Source organism: Neovison vison, chromosome 13 (assembly GCF_020171115.1).
Source record: "Neovison vison isolate M4711 chromosome 13, ASM_NN_V1, whole genome shotgun sequence".
Classification (NCBI taxonomy): Eukaryota; Metazoa; Chordata; class Mammalia; order Carnivora; family Mustelidae; genus Neogale; species Neogale vison.
In genome coordinates, this window is record NC_058103.1 from 94,449,732 (window position 1) to 94,459,639 (window position 9,908).

At 37.2% G+C, this 9,908-nt stretch overlaps 1 pseudogene; it reads right to left on the minus strand.

Annotated features, from left to right (window-relative positions):
• Nucleotides 1-1,142: 1,142 nt before the first annotated feature.
• On the minus strand, nt 1,143-2,059 carry LOC122894604 (annotated as a pseudogene).
• Nucleotides 2,060-9,908: the final 7,849 nt, after the last annotated feature.

Here is a 9,908-nt window from a genome sequence, read left to right on the forward strand (position 1 = left end):
GACACCAAAGATAGGTGGTGAGAATGGCTCCTTTCACCATTACTTCCTTGGAGAACTTGAACTTTCTAGACCTACACATTTGACCTCACTGGGGTGAGTGAATGCTTCCTCTGGGGACAGAATAAGCTCTTCAGTAAACCTAAAGTTTTAGTAGCTCACTGGTCATTTTGGTTTTCTTGTGTTTATAGATTCCTGAGTGTTCTAGCATGCCAGGTATTATTATCCTCCATTATTGCAGAGAAATGGAAAAGGTGCTACATTTGATGATAACTCTAAATGGGCAATTGCAGCAATTACAGCCTGACAAAAGCATGGTAATCATGGATTTAGCCTTCTTAGGTGGGAAGATATGGATCTGGGCAAGTGATCTAGAGCAGCAAAAGTGCTGGACAAATGTGAGGAAAATGTAGGATGGGTTGTGGTGGAGGAAGATGATGAATATCTTCCTGGGAACATGTGCAGTGGTGGAACCCATTAACACTTGTTTCATTAACAGTCCTATGTTTGAAGGATCAGTGATGGAGTAAACTTACATGGAACATGAATTCCTCTAAGCATGAGAAGGCTGATGCTTTTGATGCCACACGCATATCCCAAGAATGTAGACTCTCTTATACCATAAGCTGCAGAAATTTTTCTGCCTGAGGACTTTTCTTTAGATATCAGAACTGCTCAACCCACTCATGGGGTAGCCCGGAACAGCTATGGAGTTAATTTCTTAGAGCTACCCCAACACAGAAATACACAGCTTCATAGACTTTCAGGTGAAATCACCTAATGTGATAGAGTACGTAAAGTCACTTAGGGGATCACAGTTAGGATTGTGCCCCAATATCCACAGTAGGAGGCTGCTACTTAATACTAGTTAATATATCTTCTATTACCTTCCTTCTTTTCTCTGGCTTACATCCTCAGTTTTGAACCAGTGTCATCTAGCAGTCCCTTCTAAATAAATTCCTTGCCTCTTGATTTTTATCTCTGGGTTTTCTTTTAAAGCCATTGAACCTATATATACATAACAGTTCAGTATAATGATGTTTGTTATTCATTGCAACAAATTTACAGGTTATTTTTAGACTTCATATGGCAAGCTTAGGATGGCAGATGATGACTTTGTTCAGGATATGTTAAATCGGTGGGGCCTAAGTTGAGATGGGCCACCATGCAGTTGGATGTTTAGTTGTAAAGCTCCAAAAATATATGTGGTCAACAAATTCTGGAGTAAGATTCTCTTTGCATAATCATTTTATTGTTGCTTTAGTGTCTTTGTTCCTTAATGTATAGATGGCTGGATTCAATACAGGGGTGATAGAAAAGTCACCAATGAACAGGTATTTGTCACTTGATGATGTGGGGAAAGGCCAAACGTAAAGAAGCATGCATGGAGTGAAAAATAGAACCACGACAGCCTGAAGCACATTTCTAGATGGTGACCAAAATGAAGACATAGATTAAGATTAGCAGCAAGAAGGTATCCATGCTCATGAAGCTACTGTTGGCAGCAATAATAAACTTGGCTTGTAATAAACTATAATGAATATTATAAATTCATTATTCAATATAAATTGAATTCATATAGATTCATTATTCAAATATATTATAAATATTATAAATAACTATAATAAACTATAATGAAAGCACATTGAGACATAGCATTTTAGGATTCATGATGTTTAGATAATGTAGAGGCTTACAGATTGCTGTGTACCTGTCAAATGCCATGGCTACAAGTAACACCATCTCCACTCCTCCCACGTTATAGATGAAGCATATCTGCATCATACAGCTTTGGAAGAAATTACTTTGCATTCATAGAAGCTCTTTGATTGTCTTGAGAACTATAATAGAAGAAACACCCACATCAATCAGGGACAGGTTGGCCAGGAAGGAAGTACTTAGGAGAATGTAGGTGAGAATCAAAGATTACCAAAAACAGAACAAAAATGTTTTCCAACATGAATGCTAAGTAGAGCACATATCAAGATGAGAAAAAGTTTTTTTTCTCCCAAGAGCAAGAAAGGGCCAGTAACACAACTACAGAGTCATTTAATCCACTCATTGACTGGGACAGGAAAGCTGATTTTCAAGTGACCTGGGGATAAAAATGAACAAGACTAAGTATCACTATCAGTAACATAGATTTCCTGTTTTGTTAATTAAGTTAGATGTTATTGACTGAGAGAGGAAAAAGAAAGTTTTGGAAAAAATAAGGTAGCAACAAATTCATTATATAGAGGGGGTATTTGAGGGGAAAAAATGTGACACTAAATTTTCCAAATAGGGCAAGATGGATTCCTTTAATTTTAATTAATTCTTTTAATTTTAATCCCAGAGTTAAAACTCATTTTAATTTTTCTCAAAGATTCTGGATCATTTTCCTGACCTTTTCTCTAAATGTGTTCTCTTATGATTACTATCGTTTCCATCACATCCTTATTAATACTTCCACACTAATTTTATATTCTCTTACCTGAACTTTTCTTAGCCCCTTAGGTTTTTCCTTTTCACTGCAATTAGAGAGATCACCATGACAAAAGTACTTGAACATATCCCATCACTCCCTACATGGGCTTTTTTTCTTTTCTTTTCAGTGTAACAGAAGTCATTGTTTTTGCATCATACCCAGTGCTCCATCCAATAGGTGTCCTCCTTAATACCCACCACCTGGCTCCCCCAACCTCCCATTCCCTGCCCTTTCAAAACCCTCAGGTTGTTTGTCAGAGTCCATAGTCTCTCAGGGTTCACCTCCCCTTCCAATTTCCCCCAACTCCCTTCTCCTCTCCATCTCCCTATGTCCTCCATATTATTTGTTATGGTCTACAAATAAGTGAAATGATATGATAATTGACTTTCTTTTAAAATTTAAATGGAACTCAGGTGCACAGGCTCAGTAATTTTTTTTTAAGATTTATTTATTTGTTTGAGAAAGAAGAACAAGTAAGAAGGGGAGTGGAGGGAGAGAATATTCAAGCAGACTCACTTCTCTTTCTGAGCCTGGAACCTGACTTGGGGCTCGATCTCATCACTCATGAGATCATGACCTAAGGTGAAACCAAAGAGTCATATGCTTAACCAGTTGAGCCACCCAGGCACCCCCAGGCTCAATAACTTTAATACTCAGTTCACGACATGATTATTATTATGTTTGGTTCATGACCACTTTTAGATTATGTCATGACAAATTAAACTAAACTAAAATATTGTATATCTCAGAGTAAAGATTAGTAAATTTAGTTATGATTAATACTTAATAATCAAATCTAATGATCCCAGAAAACAGAGTTGAGTGTCTTCAATATTTAAGGCATTGTTTTAGATACATTATTATTTTCAAGCCTCCTAATGACTTCATAAGATAGGTTTAGTTTTATTATCACCATTTCATAAATGAAACTGAGCCTCAGAAAGATGAGGTGGCAAAACCAGTAGTGTATCAAGAGTTCTAGGACTTGAGAATATATTCTTCTAACCAACCCTCTGGGCTCATCAAGGCCAGCACTTCCAAAAATACCCTAGCTCTCCTCAAGGTTTTAGATGCATCAACTTTTTACTGTCATATCAACTTTTCAATTCCCTTGATGGGTTACACATAGAATCTCTCCTTCAAAAATCAAATCTGTTAGGGATGAGATGGAAGGCATCCTTCTCATTTTTCTTTCTCTCTCAAACCCTTCACAGGTGAATTTATTAATCTTATACATTCCATTTATTGAACAAGCCCAAACAAGCTAGATTGCATGTCAGAAAATCCTTCTAAAGATCTCACCAGGGACTCAGCACACAATAGTTTACATGTAAAAATATCATATCTAATAATCAGTTTTCAGTCTTTGTCTTACATACTTGTCCTCCAAATTTGGTACTATTGATTTTGAATTGTTTTTGAAATTTCTTCTGCATTGGTTGTTGTGTACGTATTGGCTGCCTATCCCAAAACCTTTTCCATACAGTTTGTGTTAAGAGAACACCTATCTGTGTTGGAGAGGATGTGGAGAAAGGGGTACCCTCTTACACTGTTGGTGGGAATGCAAGTTGGTGCAGCCTCTTTGGAGAACAGTGTGGAGATTCCTCAAGAAATTAAAAATAGAGCTTCCTACGACCCTGCAATTGCACTCCTGGGTATTTACCCCAAAGATACAGATGTCGTGAAAAGAAGGGCCATCTGTACCCCAATGTTTATAGCAGCAATGGCCACAGTCGCCAAACTATGGAAAGAACCAAGATGCCCTTCAACGGATGAATGGATAAGGAAGATGTGGTCCATATACACTATGGAGTATTATGCCTCCATCAGAAAGGACGAATATCCAACTTTTGTAGCAACATGGACGGGACTGGAAGAGATTATGCTGAGTGAAATCAGTCAAGCAGAGAAAGTCAATTATCATATGGTTTCACTTATTTGTGGAGCATAACGAATAGCATGGAGGACAAGGGGCGTTAGAGAGAAGGGAATTTGGGTAAATTGGAAGGGGAGGTGAACCATGAGAGACTATGGACTCTGAAAAACAGTCTGAGGGGTTTGAAGTGGCGGGGGGATGGGAGGTTGGGGTACCAGGTGGTGGGTATTATAGAGGGTATGACTTGCATGGAGCACTGGGTGTGGTGAAAAAATAATGAATACTGTTTTTCTGAAAATAAATAAATTGGGAAAAAAAAGAGCACACCTATCTGATTAGACATTTGATGGACATTTCTGAATTTTGAAAGAAGGTAGGTTCTTATCTTAGCCCTAGGATGAAATATGATAATCTATGTACCCCGGCCATGAATTGGTGTAAGAGAGGCATGTAGCTGTTTTGATGAAATATAGAACAATGTCTCTTGTGGAAGGCTTTCTTTCCCAGATTAAAGTGGAAAGATTAACATGGAGAAGTCTCTTCTTCTGGCTCTCTTATCACTGCATTCAATATCAATGTGATGCCCAAAGATGCAGCAACCATGAGCTTTGGGCATCTACATGTTACAGATGATATTATGAATGGATAGAAAAATAATCCAGTGTAAAAGGTCTTTGACGTCAGCAAAGGTCTACCTTCTGATAGCTTATAATGTGAAAAAATAAAAACTTACTTTAAGAGTCTGTAAATAAGGCAATGCCACTTGAAACTGGATGCATTTTTAATATTTGTATATCTAAGCTCACTTGATTTTTCTCCTGTATCTCTAACTTCTTTCTTGTGTTTTTCACTGATGCATGGATTTTTTTTCCTACATATTTTTGAGTGCTCATGTAACTCAGGAGACATAAAATATATATTTTTTTCATTTCGAACATGATCACAGCTTTGTAGTAAAGCTTGAAATCAGGTAACATGATGCCCCCAGTTCTATTATTCTTTTTCAACATTTCCTTAGGGATTCTGAGTCTCTTCTGATTCCATACAAATTTTAGGATTATTTGCTCCAGCTCTTTGAAAAATACCGGTGGAATTTTGATCGGAATTGCATTAAAAGTATTGATTGCTCTAGCCAGTATAGACATTTTAACAATGTTTATTCTTCCAATCCAAGAGCGTGGAATGGTCTTCCATCTTTTTGTGTCTTCTTCAATTTCTTTCATGAGTGTTCTATAGTTCCTCAAATACAGATCTTTTTCCTCTTTGGTTAGGTTTATTCCCTGGTATCTTATGGTTCTTGATGTTATAGTAAATGGAATCAATTCTCTAATTTCCCTTTCTGTATTTTTATTGTTAGTGTATAAGAAAGCCACTGATTTCTGTATATTGACTTTGTATCCTGCCACATTACTGAATTGATGTATGAGTTCTAGTAGTTTGGGACATGATTTCTTGTTTTAACTACTCTCCACTTGTAAGTATTTCTATATCTATAGCTCTATTCCTGGACTCTAGCATAATATATCCAAGACTGTACTGTAGTACATGAATGGACATCCTTTGAACACTTCAAAGTTAAATTTTGCAAGTCTGAGCTCATCATCTTATCCTCTTTTTAATGCCTTAGGAAATATTATGACTATTATCTCTCAGGTGCTTAATCCAAGAATCTGAGGCACCTTTTCCCCTCTTTCACCTTATATGCCAGATGACAAATTGTACCTCCTTCCTGAATATTTCTGTTTTGTGTCCTTCTCTTCATTTCCACTGTCAGTTTTATTTCAGGTTTATTTATTTTTCACTTCTGAATGATCTCTCTGCCTCCAATCTTAGCTAAGTGTAGTCTGTTCTATACTCTGCTTTCAGATTTATCTAAAAAACAGATGTGGTCATATTTGTAATTGAAGCCTTTGGTTCTATCATCCAGGATATTTCAGATTCAATTGCCTATCACATAAGAACCTTTATAAACTGAACACATTAGTATTAAATTTTTTCACATTTTTGAATTCCTTCATATACTTTCATGTGTATTATTCCTGCATTACAGTGTGGAGCCATCTTTGGCTCTTAAGCTCAATAGACTTGATTATCATTCTGGTTCTGCCACTTGTGAACTATATAAACTAGGGTGAACTAGCCAATTATGCTGATGGCCTTTATTTGTCCATAAAATGGGATGTGTCTAATTTTCTTCCCTAGATGTTATGAAGATTTGAGAGTATATATGTAAAACTATGTGACAGAAGTGTTAATTCCCCTTTTTCTTTATCTTTCAAAACTTAGATCAAATGCTAGCTACTCTGAAGTATATCTTGACTACCCCAAGTAATGTCTATGAACTACTGTTGTACCCTATACCTTCTTTATAATAAAATATAATTTCTTATGTATTAGTTCTTCATTATCAATTATGATTTCTTTGAGAAAAGGAATCTTTCACCAACTCTGTATGTCCCAGTAATTAGCACAATTTCTGGCACAAGGTAGGCACTATGAAATGAGAGTCTTCACTAACATTTTAGTGGGAAGTTCAAGAAGACATGGTAAGCAAAATCAGGGGCTTAGAAGCCCCTCCAGGAGATTTAATGGAGAGGAAATTTTTAAATGATTTTGAGAATTAAGCTCATTGATACCTGCACACAGTTGGGAGAATGGAAACCAGTTTGGAAGCCAGTGACCTCCTAGTCATGAAAATGTCCTCACAGAGTGACCTCAACAACCCACATTCCCATGCAGATCCTAATCTAAATAAAAGTAGCAAAAGTACAAGCTTTCCTCTTCATTTTTTGCCTCAAATAAAATGTGTATAGTCATTACAGATATCTGGAACTTTCCTCAAATTACAGTGTAGTAGTATTGTGTGCTATGGAAATATTGCTGAACAGAAAAACATCACAATATGTTTGGAAAAATTCAGTAATTTAGAAGGATGAGACAGTTATCATAATAGCCTATGAGAAGCTATTTGCTACATGAATAAGGAAGAGAACTTTTATATATACTTAAAACTATGTTTATAAGATTTTAATACAAATGAAACAAATTTAGAACTTGGCATAAATGAAACTGAAAAGATATATTCTTTGTCGTTAAGTTAAAAAATTATAAAACACAAAACATTACAGGTTTGTTAATTTATATGTGGAAATATTTAGATTTTCTACCACAATGTCTCTAGGCTATGGGATTTTAGGTGATTTTATTTTTTCCTAAATATGAACTCTTATTTTCAATATTTATTATAAGTGAAGTTCATAGATTTTCTATTTAACAAAGAAAATTTGAGATTAGTGGGGGAAATAGGAAAAATGACATAGGAGCAATTTTATAAGTAGCAGTATTATGTAGGAACTAAAAGCAAACATTCTGGAGACAGATTACCTGGATTTGAATCTCCATCTCCTTGATTTATGAACTATATGTCCTTGGGTGAGTTGCTTCACTTCTCTGTCCTTGAATTTCTTCATCTGTAAAATAGGGATGATAATAATACTTAACTTTGTGGTTTTATTGTTAGGATTAAAGCAGTTAATACATGGAGAACAGCAGAGTATGTTGTGGCATATAGAAGTACACAGTAAGTCGGATGGGTTTTTTTTTTTTTTTTTAGTTTTTTTTTTAATTTACTTATTTTTTAAAGTTCTTTTCAGTATTCCAGAATTCATTGTTTATACACCACACCCAGTGCTCCATGCAATACATGCCCTCCCTAAGACCCACCACCAGGCTCACCCAATCTCCCACCCCCCACCCTTCCAAAACCCTCAGATTGTTTTTGTAATAATGATGATGTTCTTTTAAAAACTTGATTATTCCATGCTTTCCAAAGAAAGAGATATCTTGCTCTGTTGGAATGAAATTTCCAACAAAACAATGTTTTATTTCCATGAATCTAATATCAGAAGAAAAAAGGGATGAAAAATTGAAGCCCCTTTACATGTCAAATTTTTTTTGCAAAACATTACACAATTTTTTATTATTAAATGAGAAAATCTCATTTGTTACATTGTCACATTGCTAGATAGAGAAATGCTGCAGTGATGAAGAAAGTCAATGTTGGATCAACTCATTTCTACAACATTCATTTAGAAAGAAATAATGTTCAACACAGCCCAACACAACATTTTTGTTTTCTTCATAGTGAAGTCCCTCAAAAAAATCATCTTCTAATGGGGTGTTTTTGAGAATGATGACACAGAGACAAGTAGCAGTGACACATCAGATGATGATTATGTGTGAAGGATTTCCTAACAGCTTTAGAAATTTCAGTGTGATACATCTCTCATACATTTCAATTTAATAAAGATACAGGCTCTTTGAAGAGAAGTTCACCGCACAATACAATTGGAATTGTGAAAATGAGACCAGAACATATGTAAAACTGTATGAGTAAAAATGATTTAAATAAACAGTATGAGCAAAAAGAACCTTGAAATAAAGAAGAAAGTGGGTTTGGGAACAAAATATTATCAGTTGCTGAGGAATTTGAGACCAGGTTTATTTGTACCTGCTCAGGAGCAGGTCTCACTCAGCAGGAGCTTCAAGGGATTGAGACACACAGACAGTTCACACCCTTTTGAATCACCACCATTTCTTAAGACAAAAATTTATAAATAGTTCCTACCATTTGGAAGGGAGTCAGTTAGCTGGACTGGACAGTAGGACTGGGTAAAATCCATAATTTCTTCTAATGGAAACCATGACTTTGTGTACACTGGTTTTCCCAAAAGTAAATTATCTCAACTTGCAGAAGAGATTCAGGGGATTTGAGCAGTTTAATGTGATGATCTGTGATATTGTGCTCTGATATATTTTTTTTCAAATTAGAGAATTTTAGGTCAACTGTTCTCCATGGCCTAGAGAGATTTCTCACTCGGTTCATGTCACCAACATCTGGAAAAAGTGCCAGACAACGCTACCCACCCGAGGACCCCTGCACAGGGGGCTTTCCCAGAGCAGAGCTGAGGGAGGGGTTGTGGCCGGGCCTCAGCTTCCAACTTGCCAGGCTACTGTGGCGCTGAAGGTTGGGGATGGCCTCAATGGGGGCATGAAGGTTTCTCTCGCTCTGAGGGTTTTCCACAGCTCTGAAAGACACTACTTCTTCCTGGGTGGCAAGTGGATTCATGGAATGTGACTTAGGGCTCTCTCATTGGAAGGCTTGAGGGACAGGACCCTGGAAATGGAGACTCGAAAATCACGTGAGGGTTAGGGCCTGGTCCTAGGAGCATGGCAGGCCACATCTGCCAGTGCCAGGGAGGGTACCACCGGAGGCTGAGTAGCAGGAGGCATTGGCCTCGCCTGTGCCTGAGTCACAGAGGGCTTTCTGGCAGGGTTCAAGTCGTGACAACTCGGGATCACTGGCCAGGCTCAGGGGGCAGCTCTGCAGACATGTGGCACACGAAGCAATTTCGCCAGGTGTTTTCTGGCCAATTCTTACCAGTATTCTGCAAAAATCGGGATCGATTTGGGTAGAACTCTCTTGAGAATTGACTAGTATTGGGCGGCCCTGCAGACCACACTGTTCCCCATGGCCTAGAGCGCTTTGTCACTCGGGGCATGTCTTGG